This window comes from Antennarius striatus, chromosome 10, assembly GCF_040054535.1.
Source record: "Antennarius striatus isolate MH-2024 chromosome 10, ASM4005453v1, whole genome shotgun sequence".
NCBI lineage: Eukaryota > Metazoa > Chordata > Actinopteri > Lophiiformes > Antennariidae > Antennarius > Antennarius striatus.
Genome location: NC_090785.1, coordinates 12,423,216 through 12,436,665, shown reverse-complemented (window position 1 = coordinate 12,436,665; position 13,450 = coordinate 12,423,216).

Below are 13,450 nucleotides of genomic sequence, written 5' to 3'. Positions count from 1 at the left end.
AGTAAAACATGTCATCATTTAATTCACTTTACCTCTGATGAGGATTTTCAACTACTTTTACCAACTCATTGAACTGGAACCATGCCCAGACTTTGCCATACGTGACACTTTGCTGGCGACTCTCGAGAGTCATGGCATCTCCAAGGACATGTTGCGCTCCCGACTCATTGGTTTCACTACTGACTGAGCTGCTGCTATACTGAGCAAGCTTCCACTCTCCTGCTTAAGGAGATTAACCCTGACCTGGCCGTAATTCATTGCATGAATCACAAATTGAAACTTGCAGTACATGATATGGTGAAGCACAATACTGTGTTTACAGACTCCCTCAATGCATTTTTCTGTCAGAGCCCGAAGCATACCCGAGTTTGAAGTCACTGCCTCCAATTTGGGGATGCATGCCTGCAGAATAGGCAGAATGTTTGATGTGCACTGGCTGTCTTCATCCTGCACATTTGTGACGGCTATCTGGGAGAGTTATCCAGAAATGGTCTGTCTATTTGCTGCTCTGCTGAGGATAGCTCTACAGCAAACACTGCTGCTTGCTAAAACAGTTTAGAGAATATACATTTCATGGAGTTCGAGGAGACAATCTCTGCAATGTGTTTACTGCTGTCTCCACGCTTCCCGTGTCAACGGCAGAGCGTGAACGTGCATTTAGTGCAATGAATCATATCCTTACTGATGAAAGAAACAGAACGACTGTGTCCACACTGAATAGCAGTGACGTCCGGTGAGCTTCATGGCTGGTGAGGCACTGATTTCATCATAATTAGATTTACAAACATACATAGTTAAAGTAAAGCAACACAGAATCCCTTAAAAACACGCAACACAACATGTATTAATTAAAAATATTTACTCTTCATTGCAACAATAAATAAGCTTAAACTAAACTATAAGAACTGCCACTCCCTCCTCTGCTCAGCGCAGTGAGCGCACTAAGCGCACACAGCGAGGCACAGAGGAACCAGTTTCCATTGTTCACCTCAAAGAGCCAGCTCTCAGAGCCATTACTTTCGCGAACGACATCACTACAAGTTACCCCTAGATCAGCGCATCCCAACTATTAATTCTCATTATTGTAATAATTATTATTTGATTGAATTGTTCATCCTTTCATTGGAAATGATCAGTATTTCTCAAAAGTTAAAGTCAAGCAACAAAGAATCCCTTAAAAACACACACACACAAAAGAAAAATATTTAGTCTTCAGTGCAACAATAAATGAACTAAAACTAAACTATAAGGACTACCCCTCCCTCCTCTGTTCAGCGCAGTGAACGCACTAAGCGCAGACACCGAGGCACAGAGGAGCTGGTTCCCGTCGTTCACTTCAAAGTGAACGAGCCGTTACTTTCGTGACCGACATAGATTGATTCACCGATTTATTCACTGATTGATTCACCGATTGATTCACCGACTGATTCACTGATCGATGGTCATCTTTGTTGCAGCCTGACTGCCGCTCAGGCCGTGATGAAGGTCTGCCAGACGGACAGCTCAGCTTCCCAGTAGTGATGTCCGATTTATTCCGGCGCTCCGATACACGCCCCGGCCTCCATGGGCGTTCCCATGTGAAGCACTGCTCCAGAGCCTGCTTCAAACATGGAGAAACGCCTTAGGCCCCGTCCACAAGGATGCAGCATCGAAAACGATTTGCATCCACACGACAGCGTTTTCAAAAAGATCTCCGTCCACACGTATCTGCATCAGTGCGTTGATCAACACGTGTATAAGCAGAACAACTCCGAAAACGACAGGAGAGAGGACCGGGACATGCAGGAATTCACGGCATTCCTCCTGGAGAACGACCTCCATCACGGAGTTCTCCCGCTAGGAGGCAGCGCGTCCCGGTCTGACCCAGAACTTCCGTCTGCGTCTTTGGCGAGGAAAGTGAATGAATGAATGAATAAATACATATGTAAACTTTATGACACATAAGTAAAGAAACAGACTAACAAATATTTAAGTGCAAAGCATTTTTATCAATGCATCTTCGACGTGGAGCTGTTATACATCATAAAATAGCCAGTTTTAGCTACGCTTGTACATGTAGACAGGGGTCACATGCATGACGTCACAGCAGTTTTCGTCGCATGGACACACCCCCCAAATATAAAAAGTTGTGGATACAGCTTCCACACACAATGCAGACCCAGCGTTTTCAAAAAAATCCACCTTGGCCAGCATTTTCAAAAAGTTGTGTTTTCGTTCCAGATATCTGCATTGTTGTGTGGACGGAAGGAGTAAACGCAACAAAAGAATTGCGCTTTCAAAAAGTTTGTGTGGACGGGGCCTGAGACCGTTACGTTGGCGACCAACTTTGAGAGCTGGCTCTTTGCAACCGCGCTCTGAGACCCTTACTATCGATCGACTTTGAGAGCCGGCTCTTCGCGACCGGCTCTGAGACCCATTACATTTGCAACCGACTCTGATAGCCGGCTCTTCGCGAGGCCCCATCTTCGCCAAGTCCCAAAAAGCCACCAGAAAGAATTGTTGAAGTACAGTATATAAGGAAAATCAGTTTTTATTAACAAGAACTAAATAGCAAACAATATGTTGCGCTCAGTTCAGGTCTGACTAATGCCAAAATAATAAACAAAACGATCCTATCTGTAAAAGAAAAACAAGTAACCTAATCGAAAAACAAATGACAGATGAGCAAGTCTGGTATCGTAACAAGTTGGCATATGTGAACGTTGGAGAGGAGGAGGAGGTTGGATGTTAATGCATTTGTTTCGCGCTCGACTTCCAAAATTTGTTCGACTTCTAAGAAAAAAAATTCCGAATTTTTTGGTCGAATTCCGATTTATTCGATGTCTAAAGCGTTCGAAAACCAAGGTTTGCTTTGTAGTTTGCTGTCACTTCTTCTACGGCCGAAGAAGAAGACTCCTTGGCCGGATCCCTGGGATCACCAGCACCTCCTACCAATGAGGCACGACATCATCATCACCTCCGGAGCACTGCCGAGGCACCCTTGAGCAAGGTGCCGTCCCCTTTACAAATTGCTCATTTGAGGCGCACCAAGAAGGAGCTGCCTGCCACTCTACCTCCCCTGCATGCCTACAGGCCCCCTTGTGTATGTGTGTGTGTGATACAGGGGCCTGTACTCACAAATATACAGTATATGTATGCATGCATTTGAATCAGTAGCTAGAGTGTGCGTTCTTAATTTCCCTCCGGGGATCAAACCAGTATATAAAATTAAATTTAAAAAAAATTAATGTAAGCAATATAAATTCATAACATCATAATTTTCATTGTCGATGATCAATCAGCTATATACTGTATATATATAAGTCATGATCCTTATGTTGATGTTCCAATACTTGTGATGCTTTATTCTCAGAACAGGACAAGTGAAGCACAAGCAGCCAATGAAGTGCCATTCCACTACATGTATGCAGGAAACCTTTACTAATAAACATCGTCGCAAAGTTATTTTACATTGTGAAGTTTCAAAAATGACCACTGGGATGTGCTCATGTTGCACAAATTTTTTTCAAATTTATCAGTTGTGTTTATATACTGTGCAAAAGATGGGTTGCAGCAGCCAAACATCTTCATGAGTAGAACTGTTAATCTTGTAGGGTAAGACTAGACATAAAGCAGATGATTTTGTTGTTGTTGATGTTCTTATTTAAATTTGAATTTTTGGATATAGTGTATTTTTTTATAAACTGAAAAAAGTTATCCAAACACACAACAGTGACCCTGGGTAAACATTTCTGATATTCCAAAGACCCAAATAAAAAAATAGCAGAGCCAGTGTTTTATACAAATGTGTGGTTTAATAATACAAACACGATATCTGGGCTGAATGGGCTGCAGGAAACAGATATGTAACGCATTTCTGTATTTGAGAGCCATCCACAGATGACACACTGAAACTTGCATTACATTTTATTTTACAATTTATTTTCCTGTTGAAGATGAGGGCTTTCAAGTGTTTTTATGATGCATGTATCATTAGAAGCTGCTTCCTTTTGATTGGGAGCTGTTACGTATGCCTGTCAGAGTGTTGATACTATGACTATGATACACACATTGCTTAGCAGTGGGAAATTTATACATTGGAATGTTGTCTGCTCACTTTCTTATTTGCAATGTCTTTTTGTAGAGCATGTTTATTCAAAAACATAATTCTGTTTTCAAAAAGCACATATTGGGGAAAAGAAATATTCCAGAAAAGAACAAGCATTATGCAGCAGGCTGAAGTCGCGTTATTGTTTTCTGAGAAATGTTCATTTTGATGCTCCATTCCCTATAATCGGATGGAATGAGCTATTAACCGCAGATGCCAGCAAACATTACACCCTGTGAGACACATCGGCGAGAATGAGTCATCATGTCCAGACACAACCTTCTGACACCCATTCACCATGTGAAGATTTTATAAGGCTTGTTTTAGAGGAATCAATGGTGTGTGTTTGTGTGTGCGTGCATGCATGCATGCGTGTGAGTGTGTGTGTGTGAGTGTTTAGCTGCATGTCCACCAGTTTTTTGTGTTTTGAAAATCATCTTTACATTGTGCACTTGAGTGCCATTATGTTATTAATTCTAAGGCATATATTTTGATTTGGCTTAAGAATAGACAATGCAATAGTACTTTTCAGATAAAGGAAACATGTTATTATATTTGAATACTAATGTAAGACACAAAAAAATAATAAATCCATACTGCCAGTCACTTATTGTGGTCAGTTCATTAGTTTTGAGAACACAAAAGGAGAAACAAAAGCATTTCTAATTCAGATGGAAAGGTGGTCCAACACATATTAGACAAAGAGAGAACTGTGGAGGTTTTTTTTAAATCCCATATGGGCATCAAGACAATCTTCTGCACAAACAGGGACACAGATTAAAGATAAAATACTGACCAAAAACATTTGATTACATTTTCTGCTTTAAAGGCAAACCCTGGAATGTCTACATAGTAGTGTGTTGCATTGAGAACCAGAGATGTGACTCCAAATGGCTGGAGATGTCTTTCTGTTCAAACCAGGCTGTGAAAATTAAATTAATGAAACACTGAAACACGGCTCAACCATGAATTGCCTACTATTTGACTGGTGCTACTGTCTAAATGTATTTTAAATGTTTAGCAGGATTCTTCATACACTTCATACATACACTAACACAATACTAGATGTTGCATCACCTCTATAATTTATAAAACAGGCTATTTTCCAGCAGGGACACAAGTCTCTTTGTATATTTCCACTTCAATCACACAGCTGTGCAAGTGCACCACATTATTTACACACATTGCAGAAGAACAAGAATTTTTTTTCATTTTTAGTATATTTGTCATTTTATTTCATTATAATTGATTTGATATAAATGAAATTAAATTACAAGAACATTAAACATGAAAACTTAGATAAATGAAATACTTGTACTCACCGAAACAACAGTTCAAAAGGCTGATTTAAACACAAAATCCATTCTCCTTTCTTTCCCAGAACACTCCACTAGCTAGAACAGGTTAGCTATTTCAGGTTAGCTAGCTAATGTTTCCTAGAACAGATTAGCTAGAACAGGCTAGCTCCTTCAGGAATCAGACCCTCCTCTCACTAGAGCTTCTCTACAAATGTGCGTCTGCATGGCGCAGCCTTCTTAGAGTGAATATCCAATCACAGGACACGTACATGTCAGGTGAAAGTGAGGCCAGCTAGAATGCCTTAGCATCGCCAACTCATGATTTGATTGGCTATCGCATCTGTCTATTAACTATATGTTCCTGTTCACTCACAGTGCAGGGAGACCTGCATTCTAGAGTCTGAAGGTCCTGGGCAGATTTCATTCAACCTTGCAACACAGCTAGCGGAATTTTGATTGGATAAAACCTCACTAACCTAAAAATAGAACACCGACCCAGTGTTGGTCTATATCATAGTATATCCAAATGTATAATTACATATTTATACATATATTTGAATATATTTATTTAAGGAAAACGCATTAAAATATAATTAACTTTTATTATAAATATTATTATGATTTCTGGTTATGTTAGACCAGCAGAGAAGGCCTTGCTGGCCCTGACGGCCCACCACTGTTCAAATCCTTTTATGGGGTTTAAATCCATTTGCAGGTTGCAGAGAGTTTCACATGCCTCCCGTTAACAATGTTACATTGACAACAGGAAGTAAAGAAATACATATTGCAGCTCCCTTTTTCACCTAGAACCATCTATGGATTAAATTAACAGGATATGATGCTTAGTTGATTTTTATTGCTGAGGTAGCTAGGAAGAAGTTATATTTAGTCACTTTTATAGTTATACTGGAATGATGCACTGTATGTGATTTGGTCTTTGAATTTAACTCATTACCTGAGGAGCAGGGTGCAGTCAGTATGGCGTCATAGAGAGATGCTAGAAGTGGTAGAATTACGCAGTCTATCTGTTTCACCCTGTTTCCAGTTTCTGTGCTGAGCGAAGTAAAACCACTGTCTGTGTCCTTATCTTTGTTCTTATTATTAATGAGGAGAATTAAGACTAGATGTCATCTTTACACTATGTTGTTTTTGTCATACTTGGTACTTGATGTTCTGTGTGTCCTTTAAAATTTTTAAAGACTGCAATTTACAGGAAGAATTTTCCTCTTCTTCAACATTGTATTTTTGTTAACTTTGTCTTGCAGTGTGTAGGACAGAACATTAGGACTTGAGAGTCCCACTCACTCATAGCAGTTTTTGTGTATTTGTAGAGTACACTGCACACATATTCCTAAGCAACAAAATGTTAAAGCTTGCAAGGCATCAGTCTTTATTTGCTGTCTGACCCAATGCATATTCTTCAACCAAAATCTACTGTATCTGAAAATAGTACTATTTCTCCAGCACACTATTTTCTAAGGAAATCCACAAGGGCACATAACTGAGACAGACTGCAAAAGATGATGGAAGCATTTATTGTCTGCCAGAAGTGCTGTAATGAAAATATTTGTAACTTTGCTATGTTTACTTTCAAGCCTTTACAATAAGTCTTATCTTAAAGGTTCAGATTTTTTTAAACAATGGAATCAGGGAATGAATTGAGTTCATGTGTCAAAGTTACTTTGCATTTGGAGAAGGATGCATGCTTTCACAGAAAATTTTTAAAGACTTGATAAACATTTGTCGTCTGACATTTTTCCAGATACATAGGATACAAATAACAGTATTGTTCAAGGACACGTCTGGGATAACAGCAATAGATTCATCCCTCTGTTTGCATTTCAGACTTAGACAAAAAGCAAGCAGAGAAGGAGACTAAGTAAGACCGCTATCTGAGTGAACTTCAGAGCAGACAATGAGATGCAGACCTGTGTTTATTCCTTCATGTCATGGCTGCAGTGATTAACTATGACCCTGATGATTGATACACTGACTGATTATGGGACTAGAATTATTATTATAAGAATGCATTGCATTGCATAAGCTTATCATATATTTAATGAATATCTAAATTCGAATATAAGAACTGTATACTTCCTTCTGAGTTACAAGTGTAACAAGAGCCAGCCAATGAATAAATTCATGGCTGAGTTTATCAGTAAAAACCACTTAAACTTGAGTCAAATTCAATTTTGTTGATGGGCTGATAAAGCTTTATCCTTTCAGTGAACATAGAAGCATCATAGAAGTTTTTGATGGATGTTGCATGATAGGAAGAATCTTCCTATCATGTTATTATGGTATAAAGAGCATGAGCTCCAGAGCTGCAGGTCCATTGCCGTAGAGCAGTAAGTGGAGAAAAACACCAGCTGGTCAGGGCAGAGGGCTCCATCTCATGGAAATGCAATGAGGAAGATAGGGGGGTGAAAAGAGACAGCAGAGCTCAGAACCAATTAGTGTGACTTGTCACCACAAGAAAATGAAAGAAACAAAGAGTAGACTGTTCTGACAAAGTCAAACAAGGATGGGTAATGTAAGGACCCTGTCAAAGATACATTCTACATCCACCTCCTCACTCTCTTGTTCTGCTGTCCACATCCATATCATGCTCCAGGTTGTTTAAGACATGGCTGCCAAACATCATGTTTCATATTACAGTCAAATTCAGGACTGTCAGTCACTGATTATTTTTTCTCTTGCAGTAAAATCTAACAAAGTTAATTTGAGTGGCAGAGTGTGCCAAGTCCAGAGACAGAGGAGGCTAATGGTGGATCACAGCCCAATCTGCAATCTGTGACCCCAGATACTGGTAGATGTGACAAAAGCATCCTTCATGGAGCAGGGATACGTTGTGGCTGCCTTTGAAATACTTAACGTCAGAGGATTAAAAACGCAGGTTGTCCTTAACCATTATGTAAAAATCACGGAAAACTTTTACTAGTACTAATGTCAGCGCATGTATTTTAGCAGAGATATTTCAGTCTGAACTAAATACACTGACACAACCATCCTGTTAGTGACTGACGTGGCTGACTTCTCAGTAAACTGAACTCCATCTTAAAATATTAAAGAAGTCAGTGGTAGAACATTCACTGCTGCGTATTAACTATGCCATCTGAAAACTCATATTTAATGGTGAAGTGTAATGACCTGATAACAATGGCCACTCAATCCTCCATCACCAGTGATTATTATTTTTTCGCTGTTTCAAGAAAGATAACGAGCAAGAGTTTGAAACTCTGTGGGCCATATTAGAAATGCAAAATATTTGATTTTAAGAATTTTCATAAAATAAACTGATCCAATTGTCTTTTACAAAATGTTGATTTGTAAAATTTTACTCATCTGTCCTTCTTAACTCTAACCCACGGCCACCAGTCAAAGTGACAATCAACTAAATCACAGCATCATTCACCTTTGCCCTTAAAATAAAGCAATGCAAAAGTTCAAACAAAATTTATATGAGGTGAAACTTCATTCACTAATGTGTGAACTTTGATGTTTCATTATTCTATGCACAATTAAATCCCTTTTTTTAAATGTCTTAAATTGGGTATAAATCTGAAGTAAATCTTGTTTGAAACAAACCAAAGGTCAGCAGTGGTGTATTTATTCAGATCAAGCCTCCTGGTAACAATAGCAGCACTAGAAGGAGGTGGGAGATGAGGAGAGCTGTGTGTATGCTGAGAAAAAAACAAACAAACAGAAAATATGTGAATCACAGTGTGGCCGTGACACACGCAGAGTCCTCTCCCACTTCTTTGCTATCTCCTGAAACTTTACACCTCACCTCAAGTAACACATGCATGCAAATGATTTTACATTCATAGCATTTAAGTAATCATCCTGACTGAGTGCCACAATGAGAAATTACCTGCAACCTTAGATGAGGTTTTCACACACTACCTCAGGCCGTTTATTCCAGGAACGTTACATAACGCAGCAGTGGGTTCAGCTCACAACCAGCTGAGACAGCCTCCGTCCAACGACACAGAAAGGCAAGAGGATTGAGGCAGCAAGCAAAAACACAGCCATCAGTCACTTCTGAATACAGTCATCTTCTTATGATCTTTTTTTTTTATTTGCACACAATTGTGCATTCAATATGTTCTGAGCATTAACATACATCTGATCGCAATTGTTACTTTCCTCAAACCTGGACACGCACAGAACATTTTGTTTTATGTGAGCTAAAACAAATCTCTGCATGTACGTGAGGGTTTGTAGAGCTTATAATGAGTGCAGTGTTTTAGCAATGATATGAAGCCAAGCAAGCAGATTATTAATCCCTTCTCAGCTAATGAAACATTCTGAAGGTTGCAGTTTTATCACTAATACCACTATAACTGACAGATATAGCTACTGGCAACAGGACAAATTGCTACATCATAGTTAATATATAATGACTGAAAAGTTGGCAATAAGGTTAAATGTTTATTCTGCTCTAAAAGTCTCAGTGGCTTCACAGAGCTTTTAATGTTTCATAATATGAAAGTATACGAACGCAACACCTGTGACCTAGAGGGCACACAAATGTGACTGTCACGGTTCAGTGCGGCAGTGCTGGTGTGTGACAGGGAGAAGCCAAGCTTGTGGGTGGAGCCACGGCTCCACACCTGTTGGTATTCTCCACACCTGAGACTCATCCACACACCCGTTCTGATCGTCACACCTGAACTTGTTTTGAGTTCATGACCATAAGGCTTTTTAAGCCTGGCTTCGGTGTTCTGCATTTGGGTCCAAACCCCTACTTTCGTGAATGAACCAGCCTGAACTGGACCCAGCTGACACCCTCCTTGCTGCCCTGACCAGCAGCAAATCCTGGAACCCAGAACAGGCTGCCAAGTGGAGGGAGAGACATCTGAGCATGGTTGGCAGCTTATGCTGGAATTCCAGCTCCACCTTTTTTGCCAGACCTCGAGCCTGTTCCAGTCCACGCTCCGGTCCCGCGCCTGGACTCCAGCTTGCCCCGCCCGCGCCCACTCCTGCAGCCCCGCCCGCACCCGCTCCTGCAGCACCGCCCGCGCCCGCTCCTGCAGCCCCGCCCGCTCCTGCAGCTCTGCCCGCAGCCCCGCCCGCTCCTGCAGCTCTGCCCGCAGCCCCGCCCGCAGCTCCGCCCGCAGCTCCGCCCGCAGCCCCGCCCGCAGCTCCGCCCGCAGCCCCGCCCGCAGCCCCGCCCGCAGCTCCGCCCGCAGCCCCGCCCGCAGCCCCGCCCGCAGCTCCGCCCGCAGCCCCGCCCGCAGCCCCGCCCGCAGCCCCGCCCGCAGCTCCGCCCGCAGCCCCGCCCGCAGCCCCGCCCGCAGCTCCGCCCGCAGCCCCGCCCGCAGCCCCGCCTGCAGCTCCGCCCGCAGCTCCGCCCGCAGCTCCGCCCGCAGCCCCGCCCGCAGCTCCGCCCGCAGCCCCGCCTGCAGCTCCGCCCGCAGCCCCACCCACAGCTCTGCCCACAGCCCCACCCACAGCTCCGCCCACAGCCCCGCCTGCAGCTCTGCCTGCTCTTGCTCCTGACCCACCCTGCGACCATCTATTGGATGTCAAGGGACGTCCTTTGAGGGTGGGTACTGTCACGGTTCGGCGTGGCAGTGCTGGTGTGGGATGGGGACAGGCCTAGCTTGTGGGTGGAGCCAAGGCTCCACACCTGTTGGTCTTCTCCACACCTGAGACTCATTCACACACCCGTTCTGATCTTACACACCTGAAGTTGTTTTGAGTTCATGTGTAACAGGACTGAGGTAGGATCCAAGTACAGCACAGACTGAGACCAGAGCAGGAAAAGTCCAACAGTTTATTCTGAAGCTTCGCACAGAGTGGCAGCAATATTCCAGAAAAACAGTCTCAGCAAACAGGAATCCCAGTTGACAGGTAGCAGACAAGGAACGAGCAGGCAGGGTAGTCAAAGACAGAAGGCTGGTCAGATTACCGGGGGGCAGAGACGAGGAAGACGGGTCGAACACAGGCAGGGTCGAAACCGAGGGAGCAGTCCGGAGATAAACGCGAGAGAGCTATGCATGACACAAAGACAATCTGGCAGAGACTGAGAGGAATGGGAGGGTATATGTACTGAACAGGCAGGTGAAAATATGCACTAAAACATGCTGATGAGTTGCAGAGGCTGGCATCTGAATAATAATTTGATGAGAGATTTGATCTGTGCAACTTCATTTGCAGAAAAATATTTAGTCAGGCATAAACAGGGAGTGTCAGGATGGACAGGTATGTACAGTATAAATGCCCATGTGTCATAACAGGAAGCTTGAGCTAGAGTGACAGGATGCTGGATATTGTTAACAGGAAATAGAAAGTACACAGGACTACCGGGCACATGGGTGTAATTATCTTTATTTTTGTTGCCTGGAATCTTAAAATACATTTTCTATGATATTGTTGATATGGATATAACAGCTGTCAAGATGTTCTGGACTAATCGAATATTTTCTCCCCAAGGCCAGTTGTATGTATACATGTTATGATGTTATGCAGCTAACTATACCAAATTGTGCTTTATTGTTTTCAAATTCTATCTCTAGCAACTGACTGTATTTCTGTGTAGAAATTTGTTGACACCTGCAAGTAGAACTGCATAATTTGTTTTTCATGGCCAAAATTAAACTATCTTCAGTTTTTTTCTAACTCTTAAACTGAAAGACGGTAAAATACAAGTAAATCTGTATAATTACATCTTCCATAAAAGGTCTGTAATATTTGTAAGTCATTCCTTGGAGCGGTTCAACAATTGGATGCCACGTCTATATTTTTCAGCATGTTTTTGTTGGATGGTGCTGATTACTGACGCCAGGTTTTTTTTTTTGTTCTTTTTTTTTTAAATTAGTGTTGAATTTAGACCTTTTGTGTAATTGATTACTGATATACAAGGATGATTATACTGTAGATAATTTGCATTGTTATTATATTCATCCTGTAGAATGGGATTGTAGTAAGACAGAGAGAAAGAGAAGAGAGATACGAGAAGATTGGCTGTCCAAAATCCTCCTCCACCTCCTCATCCTCCTCAATCTCCAAATCCATAACCACTGAATGATATTCTTTCTCAGCCTCCACACACTTCATTCTACATTCAAGGATGAACAAAAACACACAATTACAGTATGCACCAATAATTTAATACTTGCATTCATCAATCAACTTTACATGGACTTAAAATTGCATTCTGACAGGCTTCTGACTTCTAAGTCATACAAATACAGTTTTGAAAATCCCATATCTGTGGTTTGTTTAGCAGGTCTATAATCTGGTCATTACTTGTGCAGCATTTTTGTCTCAGGTATTTTTTTTACGTCATACTTTACTGGTAAATATTGTCTGGCTCGACTGGCTGCCTAACATGAATGCATACGTGTTATATAACTAAACCTCCAGAGGAAAGAGATGAAAGCTTCTCAACAACAGGTAGTATGGTCACTTCCACGCACAAGCACAGAATACTTCAGGAACAGAAATAAATAAATGTAGTGATGTTGCATAAAACAAGTCTGAGCCTCCATCAGAGACAAGCATGGAACTTTCATACATTTCATCAGTCAGCCACTGCTGCATGAAAAGCTTTTTACTTTGAACACTTTGGCCTCCCAATCGGCAGCACTGCAGGGTCGACACATTTCAGAGAAACCTCTCTGTGTGTTTTTTTACAATGTCCTTCACTGACTTTAGATGGTCAAGCCAACCAGTGCCTGGGCCGATACTTAGCAATGACTCACCAGCACTTGTGAATATTATCCACTTGAGCACCTTTACATCTTACTGCACACAGCCAACTCCTGGTGTGCCCAGATAACCACCCCTGAACACCTACATAACTTACTTTGCAAAGCAGAAGGATAGCAAATAAAAAATCTGATGCATCAGGTCAATATTAATTCAGATTAATTTCTGCAAAATAGGCTAAATACTGCCAAAATAAATAAAAGAATAAAGGATTGGGTGGAGAACTTTACACATAAGAAGATAGAATGCCAGATTTTGTATTGTTCAAAACCTGAAACTCCTGAAGGATTGGAGCGAAAGTGTAGTAAACTTTGGATGGCCCATAAAAACACCGATTTAGCTTTAG